The sequence below is a fragment of the Sapajus apella genome, unplaced genomic scaffold, assembly GCF_009761245.1.
Source record: "Sapajus apella isolate SASKATOON/1434 unplaced genomic scaffold, GSC_monkey_1.0 scaffold4, whole genome shotgun sequence".
In the NCBI taxonomy this organism is placed as follows: Eukaryota; Metazoa; Chordata; class Mammalia; order Primates; family Cebidae; genus Sapajus; species Sapajus apella.
The window spans coordinates 14,492,582-14,518,353 of NW_022436944.1; positions in this window are offsets into that span (position 1 = coordinate 14,492,582).

Consider the following 25,772-nt stretch of genomic DNA (forward strand, 5'->3'; position numbering starts at 1 on the left):
TAAAAATAGTGTAATTGGATTGTTTGTAACTAAAAGAATTAATGCTTGAGGGAATGAATACCCCATTCTCCATGATGTGTTTATTTCACATTGCGTGTCTGTATCAAAGCATCTTATGCACTCCATAAACATACAAATACTACATACCCACAAATTTTAAAAAAATTTAAAAGTTTGGGCAGGGCATGGTGGCTCACACCTGTAACCCAGCACTTTGGGAGGCTGAAGCAGGTGGATAACAAAGTAAGGAGATTGAGACCATCCTGGTTTACACGGTGAAACCCTGTCTCTACTAAAAATACAAAAATTAGCCAGGCATGGTGGCATGTACTTGTAGTTCCAGTTACTCTAAAGGCTGAGGCAGCAGAATCATTTGAACCCAGGAAGCAGAGGTTGCAGAGAGCTAAGATTGTGCTGCTATACTCAAGCCTGGACAATAGAGTAAGACTCTGTCTCAATTAAAAGAAAAATTAGCAAAGTTTGACTACACAAATATGCTAAATGCTCATTCTAGCTAATAAAGAATTCTCACGTGCTTTTAGTGAGGAATCAATTTTCAAAGTGTTGAAGTCAAAGCAGGCCAAGTATTTTGGAACAATTTGCGAATTTGGAATTAAAAGACCTGGGTTCAAATTCTGACTGTAACTTCTCATGATTTTTTTTAAAAATAGCTGTTCTTCTGCTTTCTTCCTAGTTTTTTCCTCTGAAAACTAGGAATAATAACATCTTCCCACTGTTGTTGAGAGTAAGTGAGAGGATCTTTAGTATTTAATTAATGCTCAATAAATTCAATTTAAATCTGTTCATTGCTATTGTATTATTCCGCCCTCCTTTGCTGCTTTCTTTTCCCCATATGTCCCTCCTCCTCTTCTCTCCTACCCTACTCCTTCCCTGTGTGTTGGGATTACTATAGCCTTAGATCCTTCTTCTGTCACTCTGATTTTTGTATTCAGCCCTATTCATCTTTTCCTTGACTTATCGATAAATATTAGATCAATACTAAAGTCAGAATTTTATTTCTTTCTTTTTCACTCTTTTCTGCCCAAGTTATCAAAGTATACTTTTTATTCTCTAACTTATCCTCCAACATCTGCCTCATGGCCAAGCTGGAAATGCTGAATAACAAAGATGACTTAAAACATTCCTACTATTTAGATGGCTTTTATAAAACTAATGTTGTAAAGTTAGCAGTACTAATAAATTTGATAAGATGTTAAAGATCGACTCAATTGCTCATTTATTTATTTTTATTGCATTTTAGGTTTTGGGGTACATGTGAAGAATATGCAAGAATGTTGCATAGGTACACGCATGGCAGTGTGATTTGCTGCCTTCCTCCCCTTCACCTATATCTGGCATTTCTCCCCATGCTATCTCTCCCCACCTCTCCACCCCCCCGTCCCTCTCCCATTTCCCCCCAACAGACCTCAGTGTGTAGTGCTCCCCTCAATTGCTCATTTTAAGTTGGAGTTACAAGGCTGTTGCTCTAACAAGCCAAATGTTACAAGTATATAAAATTCTAAATTTGTGCAGAATCCTTCCTAATCCCTATCCCAAGCTGGACAAATAATACAGTAAGAAGGAACATGTCCCACAGGTCTTCCTTCATTTCAGACACCAGCTGAATACTCCAGGTTCCCAGGACCACCCTTACTTCAGATTAGCTGGCTACAAATGTGAGGATTCCCATTATCACCCTTAAGTTTGATAATTTGCTAAAAAGACTCACAGAAATTATTGAAAGCTGTTTATACTCACAAAGAGTATACAGGGAAAGGATACATATTAAAATTAGTCAAAGGAAGTGATGCATAGGTCAGAGTCTAGGAGGGGTCTAAACACGGAGGTTTTTCTCACCTGTCCTCTCCCCTTAAAGTAATGCAGAACAGCACCTCCTCCTGGCCACGATGTATAACAATGGTCAACCACAAGAAGCTCATCCAAGCTTTGATGTCCAGAGTTTTCATTGGGGATCAGTCACATACTGTTTTTGTTGCTGATATTTTGTCCCCAGTATCTCCTGAAGTCAGACTAATGCCTTTAATCTGGTTACTCTGGAAGCCAAAACTGATGTAGCATGACTCAAAGCCCCTATTAAAAATCATGGTTACGCTCTTTGCTGGCTAAAGGTCCCAGACAAATAAACTCTTATTAGGCAGGATATTCCAGGGGCCTAGAGATTACTTCCCAGTAGCTGAAGGCAAAGGGCAGACCTCTTGTGGGGCGAAGTTAATTCTTCATTATACAATCTGAAAGTATTATTTCTTTATCTTAGATTATCCTAAACGTTTCTAAGTGGATTCTAAATTTTCATGAGCTAGAAATATACTATTCACTATGGAAGATAATTAATACCCCAGAAATTGAGATTAAAAGAAAAAAATTTTTTTTAGCTTTTTGCCTGGCATGGGATCTGGAGCTGGGGTATTCTAGGCAATTATCAGTGAGAAAACTGTTGGCTTTTTCTTCTCATAACACCCTAGATTTGGGCCAAATCTGGAGTTGGCTGGAATAATATTTAGATGAGTATGAGTTCCACAGGTAAAAGGTTCTCTATGAGTAAATATCCCTGGATTCTGTAAATGGCATCTAATGTCGATCTTATATTAGCAAGCTCTTAAGAGAAAAACAGTAAATTTTCATCTTGCTTCAGTAACTGTGCAAATGAACTCCTTCTAAGCTTACCTAGCAAGCTTCCCAGTTCAGACATAAGGAATATTAATAATGCTTCAAGACAATTTTGCAACATAATAGGAAATCATCATTTTAGGATGCTCTGCTTTTTGAAAAGCTTATGTATTTGTTTCTAAAAATCATGGTGACAGCATGCAGCTGTTATATTGTGCTCAACACAAAAAGAAATTATTTCTATTTGTGTGATTTGGAAACAATTTTGGAAGCAACACCTAAGCACACATTTGGGCAAGTCTTGCCAAGATGGCTGCATGACTCTCTTCATGGTGATTCCTGTCAATAATGTAGCAGCATGCCTCCATGAGTGAGAAGTTTAGTTAGCAAACTCTGTGAGCTGTGCCTTTGTGTTCAGGGTATATTTTATATGTTTGGCCTGTTATGCTTTAGAAACCAATTGCAGCATTATTTCATTATTATACAGGTTTGTATATAATACTCTTTTTCCTTATAAAAGCAGTTCCCCACAATTAAATGATAGAGCTTTAAAGAAGTTATCTTATTCTTTTTTTTTATTCTTAGCTTCAAGCTCCCTTGTTAAAGAGGTAGTTCGGTATCATTATGAAATGTAGGTGGAACAATTACTGCCTGTCATCAACATAGCATATCTAAATGGAAGGAAACCCAAGTATGCAAAATAATGAAGTATTTAAACAAAAGAATAACTATATAGCTAGCAATATTTTATATGCACAAATTATAAGCTAAATTATATGGGAATGCAGACATCAAACCCCCCAATTTGTAATATACAATGTTCAACCATTTTTGCATGTCTATAAAGAAATACCTGAGGCTGTGCAAATTTATAAAGAAAAGGAATTTAATTGGCTCACAGTTCTGCAGGCTGTATAGGAAGCATGATGCCAGCATCTGCTTGGCCTCTGGTAAGGCCTCAGAAAGCTTTCAATTTTGGCAGAAGGCAAAGGGGAAGCTGGCATCTCCTATGGTGAAAGGGAGAGAGAGAGACCAGAGCAAGAGAGAGAGGGGAAAAGTGCCACACTCTATTAAACAACCAGATATTGCATAAACTCAGATGGAAAACTACTCACTATCTCAAGAACAACCGAAGACATTCATAAGGGATGCCACCATGATCCAAACACTTCTCACTAGGGCCACCTCTAACACTGGAAGTCATGTTTCAACATGAGTTATGGAGGAAACAAAACATTCAAACCATGTCAACGCATGTAGTTTCTACTGAAATATTAAATAATCAGATTTACAGTAGGTTTGGTAGCTACCTTAATTCTTAAGTAGCAATGAGCATTAAATAATATTAGCAACAATCATGAAGTGATAAAGGCATACATACTGCTATTACTACTATGCTAATAAATAAATGTTAAATTCCACAGAGGTTTGTATAAATAAAGAAGTAATGTTTTTCCCATCCAAGTCAAAAAGCTTCCTAAATATTTGGGGCTAAAAATGCCAGGGTTAGGAGATAACTGGAATTAAGTGTATCTCACTTGCTCTCTGTGTGTGTGTGTGTGCATGTGTGTGTGCACGTGTGTGTGTGCATGTGTCTGTGTGTGTGTGTCTGTGCGTGTGTGTGTATGTGTGTGTGTGTGTCTGTCTGTCTGTCTGTCTATCTTTGGGGTGGATGACTAGAACCAGAAAAACACTGCTTCTAGTTTAATTGGTTTCAGAAATGCAAACTACTCTCTTTTAACAGATGGCCATCTGAATGAACTTTGAGAATGTTAGACTTTGCAATTTCTCCCACTTCATCTCTCTTTGCTATTCTCAGTCCATTTCCTCCAAACTCCTAAGCAATAAGGAAGAAAAAAAAGTCTAGGATACTTGGGAGAACTTAGAGATATGACTTTTGCTACTTTACCCACAACCTTGATGGTGGAGGGAGTCAAATAAATGGACAGGGTAGTGGCAACTTGAAAGAGAAAAGGCTTTCATTGCGGCACTGTTTACAATAGCAAAGACCTGGAACCAACCCAAATGCCCATCAATGATAGACTGGACAGGGAAAATGTGACACATATACACGATGGAATACTATGCAGCCATAAAAAGCGATGAGTTTGTGTCCTTTGCAGGGACATGGATGAATCTGGAAACCATCATTCTCAGCAAACTGACACAAGAACAGAAAATCAAACACTGCATGTTCTCACTCATAGGCGGGTATTGAACAATAGAACACATGGACTCAGGGAGGGGATCATCACACACTGAGACCTGTTGGGGGGGACTAGGGGAGGGTCAGTGGGGGTAGGGAGGTTGGAGAGGAATAAAATGGGGAGAAATGCCAGATATAGGTGACAGGGCAATATGTACCTATGCAACAATTCTGTATGATCTTTACATGTACCCCAGAATCTAAAGTACAATTATATATATATATATATATATATATATATATATATATGTGTGTGTGTGTGTGTGTGTGTGTGTGTGTGTGTGTGTGTGTGTGTAAAATATGGGAAAGAGAACAAAAAGCAACATAGAGGTCAAAAGTATTCAAGAGAAAGTAATAAATAAAGAAAACTGGCAAAGGGGAAAAAAAAGAGAAAAGGCTTTTAGAAATAATCTGTAACAGGGGAAGAAGAAAACTTTGAAACAATTGGTCCTAGAAGATGAACAGAGGAAAAGCCTAAAAGGCCTGAAAGCAACTTAGAATTCAATTATGATCCTCAAATGTCAGCAATTATCAGACATATAAATTTGTCTATTATAAAAACAGTATATATTTGTGAATGTGTACATGTGTGATTGTGTCTCTGTGTGTCAGTAGTTGTTTGATCTCCCATGAAAAGTACATTGTGTGTAATATGGTTTGGATCTGTGTCTCCACCAAATGTCATGTTCAATTGTAGTCCCAAGTGTTAGATGTGGGGCCTTATGGGAAGAGATTGGCTCATGGGGGTGAAGTTCTCATGAATGGTTTAACACCATCCCCTTGGTGCTGTTCTTGTGATGGTGAGTTCCCACAAGATCTGGTTGTTTAAAAGTGTGTTGTACCTCCTTTTTGCTCCTGCTCGTGCCATGAAAAAAGTCTGCTCCCCTTTTCCCTTCCCAGAAGCAGAGCCAATGCCAGCATCGTGCTTCCTGTAAAGCCTGCAGGACCATGAGCCAATTAAACTTCTTTTCTTTATAAATTACCCAGTCTCAGGCATTTCTATAATTATAGCAATGCAAGAATGGACTAATACATTGTATATTTTTGCTCCAATTTTAGAGATATGAAAACTGAGGAACAGAAATAGTAAATTCTTGCCTAATGTCACACATTTAGCAGGTAGCAGAGCTGGATGTAATGTAAAACTTATTTCTTAACACTTTCCAATGTGGAAATGTGGAGGGCCTAGACTGATCAAGCCTGGTTTTCACCCAAGTGTTTACATGGATCTTCCAAAATTTCCTGAAATGCATGTTTAAGTTTCCTAATTTTTTACTGGCATATGGTATCTTATGCTATAATGGACTTTTAAAATCAGGCACTTGATATATGCACTTTTCCTGAATTCGAAAAATGTGTCAATTTGCCCCTTAGCTAATATTTCACATGCTTTTTTGAACTGCAAGCCTTTCCAGAACAGAGTAGGGAGACTGCTCTAGCTACCCATGAGCCTCTCCAAATTACCTGCTCAGCCTCACTTAGAGCAACATGCCTGAGCTAGTAGTGCATGAAGAGGTTCATTAGAGAAAGGAATTGGATTCGATTAATTTTTTCTGAACACTGATTGACTAAGACAGTCCATTTTGCAAACATTTATATTGCAGTGAAGTTTAATTATGGATTATTTTGCCATGAGACATACTAGACTGACATGAAACAGAGAGTAAACATTTACAAAGCAGTCTAAATATGCCTAATTTTCTGCTAATTGCTTTTTTATTTTGTTTACGGTTTTAGGTACACACTTTTATAAGTGCATAGAATTGTGTTCTCAGAATAAAAAATTCAGAAAATTTCATAAAAACAAAGACATAGATTATAAAGAATACAGAAAGAGTATCCAATATGACCACTTCTATATGTACACATTAATTTTACTCTATATGATATTAATGGTCAAATTAGTCAAAAAATAGATAAACCAATGTGCCATCTGTGTGGCTGCTTTGGAATAATTATTTTGCCCTCCCATATCATTGGGGTGTGCAAATGGTAGAACTTTTCCAACTGCAAGGTACTAGCCTAATATATTCTGTCACCAGATTTTCTTTTTAAAGCAAAGGTCTGTGTTGGTTTGCTTCTTAAAGTAACTAAAGTATTATAAACACTGTGTTGGAATTAGGCTAGTCCAAGATATTTTCTATTTGTTAGAGAATAAATTTTTACCTTGAAAGAGAGCTCAGTATAAAAAAATGATTAGGTGGGAAAAGAAATTATTGAGGGAAATATTTATATGCAGGGACAAAAGTCCAAATTTCAGTTGTGTGTCCAATACTTAGTGTGTTTGTATTTGGTAATTGCTATTTAGGTAGACTTCTGGCACATTTGGATCCATGAGACAAATAGAAGGGATGGTAACACACCTGGAATGAGAAGCCTTTGCATGTTTGTCATAGGTCCAAACCCAATTTCGTCTTACTGACCTATTTTGGGTACTAGATAATGCAAGATGTAAAATAATAAGTAAGAATATTAAATTATAAATCTGAAGTTATGATGTTTAACTCAAATCTTGATCTTATTTGATCACGAAGACCCTCAACAAAAATGATTTCCTGGCTTGTATCAATGCAATAAAGCATGTAAGGAGAGTCAATAGGTTCAGTTCATCATTATAATTTTCACCTAGGTTTATAACTTCACCAATAAGCATTCTGGTTTAGAGACAGAGAAAAGAACTAACTACCAGTATTGATCAAAACAGTAAGTGCATGTCATGTAGCACCTATAATAAGTAATGCAATAGGATTTTTATTATGATTGCTAGTTAGAGTCTATGAAGTTCAAAAATATGTGTGCAACTGTATAAGAAGTTTTTTTTTACAGGATAACAAAACGAATAATGGGCAACAACTAAACTCATAGAATGGAAATTGATCATATCAGGTAATTCATCAATTAAATTAAACATAGATACTAAGTAGCTCAACTTAAGATGTCTATACAGGAGGTTCTATTTTTAACTTCCAATATTTTTAAGGATTGCTAAAAAATGTTACCAGTTGACTTTCCTGGCTTTCATCCTGAACCTTTTGGTTTATTGCACAATGTTCCTGTGCTATGATTTCTTCATTGGAACAGTGACTTGGCATTTGTATAGATTTAACACCAATTGAGAAATATGTTTCTGTGGTAATTGCTCTCAGTTCAAACTGTGTAGAGTTTGTGCAAAATGTTTCTATAATGCTAACTCTCTTTGTTCTTTTCTTTGTGTGTGGAGAGCTTAACCATTTCCTTTAATGTTCTTTGCAAAATACCTGAAGCAAATGCTCATTTTCTGGATAGGTGCTGTCTAAACTCTACATAATGTCTGCTTTTTTATATGATCAGAGTTTCAGGATAAGAGGTGAGAAGCATTTTTTATGACTCTAGTCACTGGCAGGAAGATATCAATTTATAGGTTGAGAATAGCTTATGAAAAAAAAAGCTTTTCAAGATTCAAAATCTTGAGATTCTTTGGTGATACTTCATAGGCATCTCTGCCAAACTCATATTTTGCCTGCTCTTAGCTGACTGGATTGTTTTGCCTAACCCATTATCCTTTCACTTATTATCAGAAGAATCTAGATGATGGGACAAAGAAAGATAGCATAGAAGGAAAGTTGTGTTGGAGCTCAAAGAATGAGACCCTTAAGCGTGGTGTTTTGACATGCAGAATAGGTATGAATTAAAAGAAATTTGAAGGCCTTAGAAAAGACCTTAGTAGAAAGCTACCAAGAAATTTCTAACTTTCTCCTGTTTCTTACCACCCACCAAGCACAGGGAGGCGCTTTCTCTGGAAGTTCTTTTATCTGGCTGAGGAACCGTCTTTCAAAAGAAATTCAATTGTCTTAAACTCCCTCCCTATAAAATTCATCAAATAATTGGGAAAGATTAACCGCTAGAAAAGAGAAAAGACCTAAAGTCATCACCACATCCAGATAGAACTTTCATCTATTCTTCTGAGGATAGCACTAAAAAATTACCTGGGAGACTGTCTGCATAATAAGACAACCTTGGCTGGGCATGGTGGCTCATGCCTGTAATCCCAGTACTTCAAGGGGCTGAGGCAGGTGGATCACCTGAGGTCAGGAGTTTGAGACCAGCCTGGCCAACATGGTGAAACCCTGTCTCTACTAAAAATACAAAAAATTAGCTGAGCGTGGTGGTGGGCACCTGCAATCTCAGCTATTCAGGAGGCTGAGGCAGGAGAATCACCTGAAGCCAGGAGGTGGAGGTTACAGTGAGCTGAGATCACACCATTGCACTCCATCCTGGGCAAAAAGAACAGGACTCTGTCTCAAAAATAAATAAATAAAAATAAGACAATCTTGTTCACAGTGAAATTCCACCCCTTGCCTTTCTGCAATTTGTCATCATCTCTTCCAAAGCTCAGAGAAACTTTGTCCCAAGCCATTGTCTGATTATCTGTCCCTTTTAGTGTCTAAAGAGAATATTACAAACTATTGTTTGCTCTTTGGGCCCATTCAATTCTACTAAAAATTATTTATACCCCTCATAATTCTCTAAGTTTTCTTATTTCCCTCTCTTCTAATATTGAGTGTCAACTTGATTGGATTGAAGGATGCAAAGTATTGTTCCTGGGTGTGTCTGTGAGGGTGTTGCCAAAAGAGATTGACATTTACATTAGTGGACTGGGAGAGGCAGACCCACCCTTAATCTGAGTGGGCACCATCTAATCAGCTGCCAGCGTGGCTAGAATAAAGCAAGAAGAAGAATGCAGAAGGACTTGACTTGCTGAGTCTTCTGGCCTTCATCTTCTGTGCTGGATGCTTCCTGCCCTCAAACATCAGACTCCAAGTTCTTTGGCTTTTGAACTCTTGGACCTACACCAGTGGTTGCCAGGGGTTCTCAGGCCTTCAGCCATAGATTGATGGCTACACTGTTGGCTTCCCTACTTTTGAGGTTTTGGGACTCAAACAGGCTTCCTTTCTCCTCAGCTTACAGAAGGCCTATTGTGGGACTTCACCTTGAGATCACGTGAGTCAATATTCCTTAGTAAACTCCTCTTCATATATACACCCATTAGTTCTGTCCCTCTAGGGAACCTTGACTAAAAGAGCAGGGTATAAAAGATTCTGAGCCTCATTTGTTTGTTGGGTCATCACTCTTCCATCATTTTTCCCTATGTACATTAACAAATTTTTATGACTTCTGCTAATTTGTTTACTGTCAGTTTATTTGAGCAAACCTTCAGAGGACAGAAGGGAAGTTTTCCCTTTGCCCTTACATTGTCACTTTCATTCTTTCATTATTTTATTTTGAGGATGAATTATTGTGCCCACATCTTTCTAATACACCTTGTAAAGACTTGTACAATGAACACTGATACTTTTAATTTTGTTGAACTATGGTTTATTATTACCAGTATACTCTAGAATAAATTAAATAAATAAGTAAGATGAAAGTAAGGAAGAAAAAGTTGCCTGAAATTCTTTCTCCTATCTTTATTACACATAAGATAATCACTGTTAACATTTGGGTACATATCATCCTAAACTTGTACATAAGTATATATATATATATATGCTTCTATATACATAGATATGTGTTTGATGCAAAATATTTTAAACCCACATTTAGTTATCAGTGGCAAATCCATATGCGTCTGCAGCAACCTCAGTTCTTGCCTCCTCAAAAGAAAGAATTCAACTGAGGGACATAAAGTAGAAGAAGAGACTGAGGCAAGTTTTAGAGCAGGACTGAAGGTTTATTAAAAAGCTTTAGAGCAGAAATGAAGTGAAGGAAAGTATACTTGGAAGAGGGCCAAGCAGGCAACTTGAAGGACAAGTGCACATTTTGATCTTATGATTTGGGGTTTTATGTGCTGGCGTACTTCTGGGGTCTTGTGTCCCTTCACTCCTGATTCTTTCCTTGTGGTTGGCTGTTCACCACTTTCCTTGTGGTTAGCAGTGGCCTGCTAGCACTTGGGAGGGGAGCATGTGCAGTGTGTTTACTTGAATTGTATGCATGCTCACTTGACACCTTCTTCCCTTACCACCCAAATGTCCGTAGGAGGTCATATACCAGTTAAACTCTGCCACTTTTGTCTCTTAGTGTGCATGCTTGATCCCACTCTTAATCTTAATCTTGATCTTATTGGAAGCTACTGATTACCAGTTTCAGTTTTTCCCCATCTTTAAGAAGACTGCCTTTCCCTGGCACTGGCTGGAATCAATTATTATTTGAGAGAGACAGTTAACAACCACCTGACCATCACTTGATGATCACCTGACATTCCTGGTTGGAGGTTGGGAGGGCACTCTCCTGCCCTGTTATGTCTGACTAGCTACCTACTATAACAATTACAGAAACTAATTAAAAATTTTGCATCTTTTAGATTTTCAGCTTAAATATGTTTTCAGATATCCTTTTTATTCTCTCCTAATCTCTCAAATTAAGCTAATAATTATTAACCAGCAAATTGCTAGTTAAACATATCTTTTTTGCAAAGAAAGATGTGAATTTTCTCTTAATCTTCCTGAGTTCAAGTTAATATATTTAAATATGTACATTGAAGGCTTACAAGTTCCAAAATCAACTAGGTACTGGGAGCAATAACCAAAGATAAGAGTTGATCACTCTCTTTAAGGTGATTTTAATATTCTCAGGGATACAAAACAAACGTGATGGATTGAAGAGCAGTTAATGCAATAGAGAAGAGAGAAGGGGCAAACACTGAGAATTAATGAAGCTTCTGAAAAAGTTTCAAGAGCTATAAGGGGCCTGCTAGCCCTGAGGAATTTAAACTGTGGAAAAGAGGGAACAAATATTCAAGGTAGAAAAGACAATATCAGCTAAATCATGGAGTCAAGGTTGAGCTTGGCATGACAAACCTTCATAAAGTGGAGGATGTACAGTGGGAAACGGTGGTTGTGAAGTTTGATGAGAAGGTTAAAGAAAAATATAATCATTATTAGTTTGTTACATTTTGACCCGAATCCATATTTTGCTCCTCTGAGTGATATGATCATGTAGGAGCAAAGGCAAACTTCCCTCTGAAGGTTCACTGAAATGAACTGACTATAGACAGATTAATGGGAGAAAAGTCATACAAATTTATTAAGGTGCATGGGGGGTGGTGGAAATCACAGAAGAGTGATTATCCTAGCTAATGAGGGTCACAATTTTAAATATCCTTCTTCACAGGTGAAAGGGAAATGGGGAAATGTAGGCAATTTTGAGGGGTAGTAAATGATTATTTTTGAGAGTGGAATGGGCCCAAAGAGTAGACAGTAGTTGTAAATTATTCTCTTTGGAAACTAAAAGGGACGGGAGAACAGAGAGTGATCTAGGATGAGGTTCCTCTAAGCTCTGGGTGAGGCGATGAACTGCAAAAAAAGTGAAGAGTGGAACTTCACTGTGAACGAAGCCTGTCCTATTATGTCAGATATAGTCTCCCAGGTAATTTTTTGTTGCTGCCCTCAGAGTAGATAAAAAGTCTACTTAGGTGTAGCAATGACTTTTAGTCTTTTCTCTGGTGACTTGTCTTTCCTGGTTATTTGATGAGATTCCTAGGGACGGGGTTTTAAGACAATTGAATTTCCTTTTGGAAGAAATTTCCTCCCCAGATAAGGGAACTTCCAGAGCTTCTCCCTGCACTTGGATGGGTGGTGGTGGAAGTGGATTCAGGACCATGAGGGGAGTGTAGTAGGGTGGGGATTGAGTGTGGCTTGAGAGGGTGGTGAAAAACGAGGTTAGAAAGATTTTGGTTCTGAGGCAGCTCTAAGACCTTCAAGTTTCCTTTAATTCAAAAGTTCTCAGCATGCCAAAGCACCATATTTTGAGGTGTCATTCTCTGAGCCCCAACAATAGTGATTTTTTGAAAGCTTTATCAAATGCAAATCTTTACATCCATCTTCTTTTTAGCCCTAGATCAAAATTTTACCTGCCTGCCAATGTCTTTTAGATCTTTCAAGTCAAATATGTCCCACAATGCACTCATTATATTCTCTCTAATAAAATTTCTGAGTTATCACCAAGGAATCTGTTAAGCAAAATTTAACTAGACCTTGTCAAAGTAAGGAAGAACGCCAGTTTAAGAGTCTTATCCATGTCTCAGAATTGGAAGTCAGAAGCAGAATATCTATAGAACATTGGCAACTAGGATCAAGCAACTAAAGGTGGATTCTTCAAGATTGGAGCTAATTGAGACTGTACAAAACCTACCGAAAGTCTTGATAAGTAAACTTTTGTTTGGTAAGTGGGCTACTTGCCCAGGTGAACAAACTTTTTGATACTGTTATCTGAAACCATCTGGAGTTATTTTTTGCTGTACAGTCTTATTTTGCCCTGGAAAAGTTTTTTTCTAAAACAAAGAACTAAGTCACATTCATATAGATGGTCTATAGATGTAACTCAGGTGGATACAGATGGCCTCAGTTCTCACTTCCCTAAAACAGGTCCCTTTAAGATAGACACTGGTAACACCCACCAATGGCTCCCCAATTCATATGAGTCTTCCTACTCTCCCAGAAGAAAGAACTTGCTAGTTTTACTTTCCATCCTCTTGAATCAGGCGCTCAGTCTCAACTCCCATATTTTGCAACTGCCTCCCAAATGCTCTTCTAGCATCTCTTCGGTTTACATGCCTTCTTTTAGACAAAGATTAGAGTTTCACTTTTGAAATAAACAATTGAATATGTAACTTTTCTCCCAAATGACTTATATTACTTTCCCAAAGCTAAAGAGTAAAACTTGAACTTACTAGCACTGATTTCAATACCACATGTTAGCTGGTCCCAATCTCTTAATTCACTTTAAACTACATTTTTAATGTGTGGATAATTTCCTGAGCACAGCATGAAACTTCTAGGCTTTTGCTTTACCTAGTATACCCGTCTTACCTTTCACTGCTCAAAGACCAATTTTCTGGCCTCTTTTTTTCTGGGTTTCCTTCCTATTTATTTTTCTATTTATTTCTGCCTTCCTTCTAAGTTCCTCATTCACCAATTGTTTTAATTAGTGACTCCAGGGTTATGTCTTTGGCTCATCCAAGTGTGGTGCTGTGTTTTCTTTTTAGATGATTTCAGTCATTTTAATTGATCTATTTCTTTATACACTATGGCTCCTCAGTTCATGACTCTTAAACTTTCTTCTGAGCTTTAGATGCAGATTCACCTGGGCTATGCGTATTCCCTTGGGATTCATATATATATCTTAAATGTAACATGCTCAAAACCAAAACTGTTCCTTCTCTTACATTCCTTATGAGACTCCTGTCACCCAGGAAATGAATCGGCGTGTTATCTCCCCCACCCCTCACAGCCAGTGACTTAGTTTGCTTTGCCCATTTTACTTCCTCTGAATTTCTCAGAACTTTACCATCTCCGTGCCTCTATAGTTGCCCTAGTTTATGCCTTATTATGTTTTGCCTGAAATTTTGTAACAGCCTCCTAACTTCTCTCTCAGATACTAAGCTTGCCGTTTTCAAATACAATTTCCATAGAGTCACCTGTGTTTTAAAAATGCCAAATTGCTGTACTTAAAACCCTTCAATGACTCCTAAAAGCCTACATAATGAAGGTCAAACTTCTTAACATGTAATATAGAACCTTCTATAAAACTTGGGCCCTCTGAATCTTTCCTGCTTTATCTGCCTTGTGTTTTGCACTCCAGCAATTAGGGCTTTTAACTTTTTGCCTTTGAGATTATGTTTATGATATTTCCTTTGCCTGTAGTTCATGTATTTTTCAATTATTCTGTTGTTTTTCTTTTTTTTTTTTTTTAAGTGTCAAGGTTTTTTTTAAAATATACTTTAAGTTCTGGGGCACATGTGCAGAACATGCAGGTTTGTTACATAGGTATACACGTGCCATGGTGGTTTGCAGCTCCATCCCCCCATCATCTACATTAGATGTTTCTCCTAATGCTATCCCTCCCCAATCCCCCACCTCCTGCTTTCCATCCTCTAGCCCCTCAACTCTCAACAGGCCCTGATATGTGATGTTCCCTTCCCTATGTCTGTGTGTTCTCAATGTCAACACCCACTTATGAGTGAGAACATGTGATGTTTGGTTTTCTGTTCTTGTGTCAGCTTGCTGAGAATGATGGTTTCCAGCTTTACCCATATCCCTGTAAAGGACATGAACTCATCATTTTTTATAGCTGCATAGTATTCCATGGTGTATATGTGCCACATTTTCTTTATCCAGTCTACCATTGATGGGCATTTGGGCTGGTTCCAAGTCTTTGCTATTTTGAACGGTGCTGCAATAAACATACATGTGCATATGTCTTTATAACAGAATGATTTATAATCCTTTTGGTATATATCCAGTAATGGGATTGTTGGGTCAAATGGTATTTCTATTCAATATTCCATTGAGACATCTTTGGAAGGAATTTATTTTACCTCTTCTTCCTCTTCTCTGTATAGCACCAGTGGCATACTTCTAGACATACTACAATGAAGTTATTTGTTGTCAGCATCCTACTTAATTCTTTAGGATTTGGACCATGTCTTGATTTTGCCTATTTTATTACTCTTTACAAATATACAACAAAATAGGTACAGTTGTTGATTATCACTTTATAAGTAAGAATTTTGAGTTTATGGAATTTTAATCATTTCCCTGAGTTTGTATACAGATAGCAGGTGACAAAGTCTGAACTGAAAGCCAGATCTTCTTGGCTTTTAACTACTGTGCTGTAGTAAGATGATGTTGTAGTGAAATTACCATAGCATCTACATATTTTAGATGCTTAATGCACATTATCTATTATCCTAGCACATAGACTATTACAGGTGCTCACTAAACATTTTTTGAAATAAAAGATGACTCATATCTTCCAGGTTGAAGAAATAAATTTCTTAGAATAATTTCTGAAAGTACTCTGTCTTTAATCTGTATAGCATTCATTTAAGCTGCAGCACTGAGTTGTTTAAATGTTTAATCCTCATATGACCATACTTGAGGTTAAAAATAAGTATGCCATTCATATTACTTGTTCATCTATTTTCCATGTGATCTTTGTACATAGAGGTGTTCAAACATTTTAATGGAATTAGATTATTGAATTATAATTTACATACATAGGGATGCATAAATCTTAAGTGTACAGTGATTGATGTCAAGTGCATACACCTACCCCATTATAATATAGACCATGTTCATAATTCCTAAAGGTCTCTTTATGCCCCTTTTCAGCCAGTCTAGACCCATTCACCATGCAATACTATTTTGAATTTTGTTATTGTAGATAAGTTTTGTCTCCTCTAGGGCTTTATATAAAAATAATCATTTAGCATGTTCCTTTTGTGTTTGGCTTCTTTTGATCACGTTAATGTTTTTGAGGTTTATCCACATTTTATATATGTCAGTAGTTTATACATCTTTCTTACTAAATAATCCATTTTATGAATTTACAGAAATTTGCTTTTCTATCCTTTTATTGGTGGACATTTTGGTTATTTCCAGCTTTTGGCTGTTATCAATAAAGCTGCTATGAGCATTATAATACATGAATTTATATGTATGTATGTTTTTATTTCCTTAGGGTGAATGTGTAGAAGAGTCAGCTGTGTTATTGAGTAGGGAAGTGTCTTAGTCTATTTTGTGTTGCTATAGCAGAATTCCTGATACTAGGTAACTTTTAAAGAAGAGAGACTTATTTAACTCATTGTTCTATGGCTAGGAAGTTCAAGGGGCAAGGTACCAGCATCTGCCTGGCTTCTGGCAGGGCTTTCATGCTGTGTCACCACATGACAGAAGGTCAAAGGGGAAGCAGACACATGCAATGGGCAAGGCCTGAGGGGCATCCTTGCTTTCTAACAATTCACTCTCATAGGAAGGAATCCATACCTGAAGGATCTAATCCACTCTCGCCAAAGAGAGAACTCCAGACAGCACCAAGACATTTATGAGGAATCTGCCGCCAAGACCCAAATACCTTCCACTATGTCCTACCTCCCAACACCACCACATTGGAGATCAAATTTCAAACTGAGTTTTGGTGGGACAAACCATATCCAAAATGTAGCAGTATGTCTAATTTTATGAGAAATTGCCGGGAAAATTTCCAGATTCGTTGAATAGTTTACACTTTTACTACCAACATGTAAGAATTGCAGTAGCTCTGCATCCTTGCCTACATTTCATATTCTCAGTCTTTTTGAATGATCCTTTTTATTGGATATTTTGAAATATCCCTTTGTGGCTTTAATTTGCATTTGCTGATAATTAATGATGTTGGACATGCTTTCATGAGTTTTTTGTACATTCGTATACTTTATTTTGTACATGCTGTTAAATTATTTAGCCTATTATTTATAGGATTTTTAAAAATTACTGAGGTATAATTGTTTTACATATATTCTGGATATAGGTTCTTGTTCAGTATGGGCATTGCAAATATTTTCTCCCAAGCTGTAGCTGTGACTTTCTTTCTTTCTTTTTTTTTTTTAAGTTATATTTTGACAAACTAAAAATTTAAATTTTGAAGTTTAATCTGTATATTTTTGTGTGTTCTGAGAGTATTGCTTTCTGGATCCTTTGTGAGAAATATTTGCCTACCAAAAGATCACAGTATTTTCCACTTTTTGTTTTAACAATTTTATAGCTTTAGCTTTTATGTTTTAGTCTATAATCTACGTTAAATTACTTTTTATGTTTGGACTGAGATAGAGTCTGACATTTTTTTTTCTCATATGAATATCTAATATTTTCAGTAGGGTACTGAATGAAAAGACTTTATCCATTGAATCATGTTGACTCCTTTGTAAAAAAAAAAAAAAAAAAAGAAAGAAGAGAAAAACAATAGATTTGACAAGATTGTGTCAATTCAATTTTTGGCTTTCCATTCTGTTCCATTCATATATTTGTCTAATTTTATGCCAGTATTATGTTATTTTAGTTACTATAGCTTTGTTAGTAAATTGGTTGTGATAGTACCCAATTTGTTACTTTTTGTTTCTGTGTTGGGTCTTTCACATTTCCATAGACATTATTTAGAATCAGTTTGTTGGGTTTTGTTTTGTTTTGGTTTTTTTTGTGTTTTGTTTTTGTAGATGGAGTCTCACTCTGTTGCCAGGCTGAAGTGCAGTGGTGCAATCTCAGCTCACTGCAACCTCTGCCTCCTGGGTTCAAGTGATTCTCCTGCCTCAGCCTCCCAAGTAGTTGAGACTATAGGCACTCACCACCATGCCCAGCCAGTTTTTGTATTTTTAGTAGAGATGGGGTTCCACCATGTTGGCCAGGATGGTCTTGATCTCTTGACCTTGTGATTCACCCACCTCGGCCACCCAAAATGCTGGGATTACAGGTGTGAGCCACCACGCCCAGCCCAGAGTTTTTAAAATAAGAAAAAATAAATTATACTTACACATATACCTACTGTTTTTAATATTCTTCATTCCTATATGAAGATCTGTGTTTACATTTGATATTACTCTCTTTCATTCTGAAGAACATCCTCTTTGTAATAGAGGTTACTGGCAACAAATAATGTCAGGTTTATTGGTCTGAAAATGTCTATTTTGCTTTTTTTATGATTTTTTCTCTGGATCTAGAATCTTAAGTTGACACTGTATCCCACCCATCCCCCAAGAACCTTAATGATATCATTTTATTGTTACTGTTGTTTTGTGCTTTCATTTCTGATGAAAAGTTAAAGATTATTTTATCATTTTTTCCTATTACGTGTTTGTGTCTTTTTCCCCTTGGCTGCTTTAAGGATGTTTTCTTTATTATTCATTGTCAGTAATTTGATGTGTGTTAGTGTGATTTTCACTGTGTTTATTCTGCTTTTGCTTTGTAAGCTTCTTAAATCTATGTGTTTATATTTCATATAGTATTTTGAAATTCTAGGCTATTAGTTCTTCAGATATTTTTGTACACCAGCCTTTTTCTCTTTTTCTGAGACAGTGATTATGTATTTGTTAGATTACATTGTCTCAGAGATCACTGAGGCTCTACCAATTTTTTAAAGACGTTTTTCTTTTCTTTTTCCTTATTATTTTGATTGCCAGGTTTTAATATTCACTGATCTTTTCTTCTGTAATATCTAATCTTCTATCAAGCTCCTACAGTAAATTTTTTATTTAATTATATTTTTAGCTACAGTATTTCATTTTGTTCCTTCGTATGATTTCCATTTAACAGACAGTCTCTGTTCTTTCATTAGAGTCATATTTTACTTTAAATCTTGAACATGAACATACTTATAATGGTGTTTCTCAGAGTCTTTAATTGAATCACCCCTTCAATTTCTAGTTCTATTTTTATTTACTGACTTTTCTTGTGATTAGGGGTTATGCTGTTCTGCTTCTTTGCATGTCTAGGAAGTTTTAATCAGATTCTAGATATTTGAAATGTGTTTGTGAAGATCTGACTTTTGTTTTCTTCCTCGAGGTCTGTTCGATTCTTTTATTTTAGGTGCTTAACATACTTGAATATCAGCCTGATCTTGTGGGGGCTTTTCCAAGCTTTATTATATGAGTTTAAAGTAGATTTTGTGGAATAAGCCTTATTCCTCAGCCTTGGTCTTTCTGGAATCTCTTCTGAATGCCCCAGGTGTTCTACGAGGACTCTCCACTATGGCTAATCACAAATAAATGCCTGTCTTATGCCAGCTCTGGTAGTTATTGGGGTTTTGGCTTAAGATGTTGTTCTCTCCAGCAGTTGTCCTTTGCCTAGTTTCATGTAGTATCATCCTACATTCAGCCAAAGATTCAAGGGGACCCTTCAGTTGATTTCTGGAGCTTTTTCGCTGTGTGGCTCTTCCTTTGCCCTTCAAATTTCAGGTACCTCCGTCTTCCTCACCTCTTATCTCTGTTTCCTAATTTCTGCCTTATATTCTTTATATTTCTGCCTAACATTCTTTAGATCCAGAAGTGTGCTCAGAAAGCAATCTGGATCAACTGTGGGGTTCTATCATTTGTTTTCCTTCTCTAACAGGACTTTACCAAAGTTCTGTGATACTTGTTTAGCCTCTGAAAGATTTTATTTTACATACTTTGATCAGTTTTCTGTTATGGGAGGAGGCATAAACCATAATTTAGTTAACTCCCTCACAGATCAGATTGGGAGTCTGGTAAAATTCAATTCGGATACTCTTTGTACTCTGATGCAATTAGCATGCATTGTAGGACTGTATCAAAATATCTCACATATCCCAAAAATATATATGCCTACATAGCCATACAAATTTAAAAATTAGATTAAATAATAATTGTTATAAATTTACAGGCTAAATAAACATTTGTATTAGATTAGGATCAGTCTTATTTATTATTCCTGGAGTAATATATTGATCGCTTCCTCATTCTTATTAAAGGGATTTTTGCAGTAGTTATTTGTCTTGTACTCTCTGTATATAAACATTTTAACTTCCACAATGCCTGCTTTGCTCTCATAAGTGAATGATTCTTTGACAGCAGAGCTGCTGAAGAATATTGTTCACTGATGAGTAGGCAACTTTATGAAGTTTTTGTGCTCTAGCTTCTTCTCATTAATTATGAAAAAGTAGCCTGTCTACTGAAAACTACCAGAGAGAGTAGATTTGGGGGATATTGATGGACAGGATGTATTTTGCTAAATTCATCCAGCCCACTGAGCTGTGATGAGCATTTTGCTTCATTTGGATGAGTGAGCACATGGTGTGTCTCATTTAAAAACCAAAACAGTTTTCAGAAATTTATAGTAGCATGAAGCTGTGCTGTAGTAATGTCCTTTTAACAATAAGCGTATCTATAAAAAAGTCTTGGGTTGACTAAGTAAGGACCTTTGGGGAAGATGTTAAAAGTGCTGATGTTGCAAAGGCATTGGCCTCAGTTGGCAGGTCATTTTTGACCTTTCTGCCTCTCGTGAACTGAGCAGAAAGTATCCATGAAACAAAATATGCAGCGAAAATTAACAACCTGTAATATTTACCCTGGACTTTGACCATTATCCAGTATTTTATGATAGAGACAAAAGCCCCTTTTGACTCTGGAGAAAAATGTAGAGTAGTTAAAGTTTTGAAAACGTAATATATAATATATGTGGGTAATTTTTATGGTTTGAAGTTACTTGGAGATTAGAAGTCTTAAGAAAGAATAAAGCTTTGGTCTTATCCTACTGACTTTGGAAGTTGAATAATCACAGATGTTATGAACAGGTAGATCTGTGTTTTCAAAACCCTCTGCAAACCAGAAGACAGAGGTGCGATATTGGAACTGGTGACACAGACAAACTTTCTTTACTTTTCAAATGTGTGCACCACTCCTTTTCATAAACTCTTGAGGAGACAAATTATTCTGATTCATTTGAACAAAAGTAAAAATGAAATAATTCTTGGATTCTTTTGCTATATCTAGTAGTGTGCTGGTAAATAAGCTCTCCTGAGTGGTGGGGCTGGAGGGTAAAAAACGCTTATTTGTAGTGCTTTCTGATTTCCATGGTGAAAATATTTCATGGCCAAATTCAAATTACCAGATTTTAACAATTGATTAGCAAAATTGCTGGACATTTAACAGTTGGCATGGTCTCTCATGAGTGGCTCCAGCTTACCAATAGCTAAGTCATATTTTGCAGTACAGGAAATGTTACACTGATCCTACTTTAGACAAACAGGATCGGTCCTACTTTAGAAGAAAGAGTTCAGTTTGTCCTGCTTCAGAATTCTGCACTCACATTTTGTGCAGTATGATTTTGGGAGCATAAACTGTCTGGCTGTATCTAATAATCTGGTTTATTAACATGACCAAGGATTACTGCAAAAATTAAATGAGATAAACATTAAGTGCCTAACACAACTCCTGAAACATAATAAACATTTGTTAATTAGTAGCTATTATTGATTGTATGTAGATTTGAGATATTCTAGTGCAGTTACATAAAAGTAACTGCTTTTAAAGTCTGATGTTAGAGAAAATAAATTTAAAAGCTATGATGAATGACATAATTTTTGAAAAATAATTTCATTTTAATCACGGCAGGTTCTATCTGTACTTGAAAAAATATTTGTATGAAAAATTATTCTGAGTGCAGATAATGCCCGGCTGCATATAAATTTTTAGGTATTTTAAATAAATCAGTGGCCTCACACTAGTCAAAGATCTGTAGTTTGGAACCATCTGCTGGAATTTTTGCAGTAGAGAGTTAAGTGTGAGAGAACAGTCAACACCTACAGAAATGGGTAAATGGATAAACTGATAGAACCTCCTGGAGTCACTCGCACTTTCATAAGTGCAGTTCTCCACTCCAAACGTCTAAGCACTTTTGTGGACTTGATAATGGAATTTCAAGCAAGAGCAAGTTGTATGTAAATTAGGAGGAACTAACTTCATTGTTTAAAGGTTTTATTAGTTTTCATAAAGAGTAAGTGTTCTACTTTTCAGAACCCTGCTCGTTTGAAGAGAACATCAATATATTTTGACTCATGAGAAAAATAACAATGAAAGTGGATTATGCAGTCATTTACCCAGGATGGAAATGTCTTTTTGCCAGAACCCTTTTGGAGCTTTTGAAGTCTGAAGTTCACTAAAAAATTCCCATTAGATTTTTTGTTCATATAAGGTTCACCTGAAAGAATTCTCTTTGAATCTTTAAACATTGTTTTTTTAATAATAGAAATATCATAAAAATTTTATAAAACATTTCAAGGGGTAGCATGAGAATATTTGTAATGCTATGTGTGTGTGTGTGTGTGTGCGCGTGTGTGTGTGTGTGCGCGCGCGCGCGTGTGTGTGTGTTGGCAGAAATAATAAGATCTATTTTTATAATACTATTGTGCCAAACTTATCAAAATACATATACTTCAGTTTTCTTATTCTTATTTAACAAATGGCTCTGATTATATCTGAATTCAGGCCTGTCAGTGGTGGTAATAAGACTGTAGTCACGATAATTCAAAACAAGATAGACAGTATTCATAGATTTCTCTAGCCTTCCACTTTTGTGTAATCTTAAAGCTTCCCAATTACACTATTGGAAAAATTACTGAAAAATGCAAATAGATAAGAGATTGTCAAGCAGCCATGTGAACTGGCAAGAATAATAATGCTGGCAGTTCTGTAATCACTGAGCATACAAAAGCTGACAGAACCAATACTTTCTTTCCACCAATTGACTAAATGTATACGATTGCTGCATGCTTTAAAAAAGCACAGGTGAAAACACAGCATCCTCTAAGTTGGCAATTTAAGCATTTTCAGACTCCTCATGGCTTGCTGACTGGTGGAAAGAAAGACTGCTGTTTAACATGAAATAAGTTATTCTATAGTCAGCTGTGTTGAATGCATTATAAGGACACACTGTTTTCAGCCACAGAGCAAACAGTAGCCAGTGTCTCCTCTTGCAAGTGGCCTTTGTTAGCCAATCTAACCGTACCCATTAATTGGCATCATCCCAGGAGACACAAGGCCCTTGCCCTGTCTGGAAAGCCCAGATTGCTTGGTGAGCAGGTCAAGGACCTGGAGGGGCTCCCACCTGGCTCATGTTTCAGAGTCCCTGGGCTGCTAGTGAAGTGAGTCCTGAATATGACGAGACAAGAAAATCACTGGGTGTCAAAGACGATTCTGCAGTCTGTCCACTTGCCCACATTCTCAGTTTATCTGCCTCTGAATTCTTTTCTGAAAAGACTTGCATTAGTTTGCCATAACAAAGTACTACAAATGCTGGCTTAAAGTAACAGAAATTTATTCTTTTGCAGTTCTACAAGTTAGAAGTCAAGGTATTGTCAGGGCTATGCTCCCTCCAAAGCCCCTAGGAAAGGATCCTTCCTTGTCTCTTTCAGCTTCTGGTAATCTTGGGTGCTTCTTGGCTTGTGGCAACATTCCTCCTCCAGTCTCTACCTCTGTCTTCACATGGCCATCTCCCTGTCTTTACGTGGCATTCTTCTCTGAGTGTTTATGTCCACATTTTCCTCGTATAAAGACACAAATCACATTGGATCAGAGCCCAGCCTAATGATCTTATATTACTTGTATTTGGAACAGGGTCTGCAAAGAAATGTCTGCAAAGACTCTACTCCAAATACAAGTTATATAAGATCATTAGGGTCACATTTATGGGCACCAGGGGTTGAGGATTTCAGTATATCTTTTGGGAGAACACAATTCGATTCATTAAAGGACCCAAGGAAACAAATTACATCTTCTGGCACTACCCAAGAGGTTTAGGTCAGTTATGGCAACAGGATATGAATGCTCCAAGATTTTTGAGACAAAAACAAATGAATGAAGCACAGATTGTGATTCAAGAATCCAAGGAGACAAATTACATCTTCTGGCACTACCCAAGGGGGTTAAGTCAGTTATGGCAATAGAATATGAGTGCTCCAAGATGTTTGACACAAAAAAATTACTGAAGAGTAGATTGTGATTCATTTACTCATTTTAAACTTTAGCATTATGTCTTATGGACCTAATATGCACCAGGCCTACACTAGACTTACCTGTAAAAGACAACACACACAATGAAGTACCTGCTCTCATGGAGTTTGGAGATTTGTAGAGGATTATACAAATAGTTAATTAAACATAGTTGAGTTAAATCTAGTAAACAAAGACTTTGGGATGTTACAAGAGCATATACTTGGAGGATTTGATATGGCGTGGGGAATCAAAGAAGGCCTTCCTGAAAAGGAAGATAATAATGGCAGTCATAGTAACAATAATAAAAATAATATGCTAACATCTATTAAGCATTTACTGTATCCTAGGCACCATTTTAACTATCTTTCTTGTATTAACTCTTCATCTTCATATGTATCCCACTTTACAGATGAGGAAACTGAGGCAATAAAAGGTTAGATAAATTACCAAAGGCTGTACGAAATTTAAGATTTCTGCTGATACCTGATTAGGATTTAGAGGGTAAGGAAGTGGAGAAAGAGAGCTCCATTGGAGGCAGCAGCATATGTGAAGGCCCTGAGGCAGGATGATTCTTCTGTGGCTGGAATGAGGTGAGCAAGGGGGAAAATGGTACAAGAAAAGTGAGAGAGGCAGTCAGCGGCCAGATCCCAAAGGTCCTTGGAGGCCAAGGAAAGGCATTTATCCTAAAAGTAATGTGAAACAATTGGTGAGCTTCTATAAGACAATGACTTAAGGGAAACTTGTATTTTAAAATAAATTAGTTGTAATGTGGATGAAGGATTAGAGGAAGGTAGGAGTTTCGAGGAAGGCTAACAAGAAACCTCAAGAAGAAGATAATGGTGTCTTGGACTAAACTTGTTACAATGCAGATGGACAGATACAGACATATTTGCAATAAATAGGAAATGGAATTGAGAAGACTGGGCCAACACTATGTTCATCTGGGTAGATGGCAGTGTCATTTACTGTGATAAGGGAGTAATGGAGATGAAGAGCAGGGTTTGAAAGGAAGATCATAGCTTTGGTTTGGACACATTGAGTTTCAGGGCCTCTGTGACATTCAAATCAGCAAGGGAAATACAGTTTGCAGTTCAGAGAAAGTGTCGGAATAGAACACAACTTTCATCATAATAGTGACAGCATATGGAACTGTGGGAATGGGTGAGTTTGTCCAGAGGGAGAAAGAAGAATATGAAGAGGTTAAAGGCTTTGATCTGAGTTCTCCAGTATATAAAGATAAAGGAAAGAAAGAGTAGAAAGTTGGAAAGGTGGCTGAGAAGTAGCAGTAAGTAAATCAGAAGAGTACGATGCGATGGAAGCTGAGGGAGAGAGGATTTGAAGATGGTAAACATGTCAAATACTTCTGAGTAAGGGGACAAATGAAAAGTGTTAATTAGACTTATATTAGTAGCATAAAAGTCATTGGTGACCTTATCAAAATAATTTTAGTGATTTGGAGACGGCAAAGAGCATACCGAAATGAGTGAACTGGTGGAATAAAGATAATGAGAAGCAAGAAATTTGTACCTTTTTCAAGAGAATTTTGGCTTTCAATGGGAGATGATAAGGCAGGGGCTGAAGGTGATGTGGGGTGTGTGTGTGTGTGTGTGTGTGTGTGTGTGTGTGTGTGTGTGTGTGTGT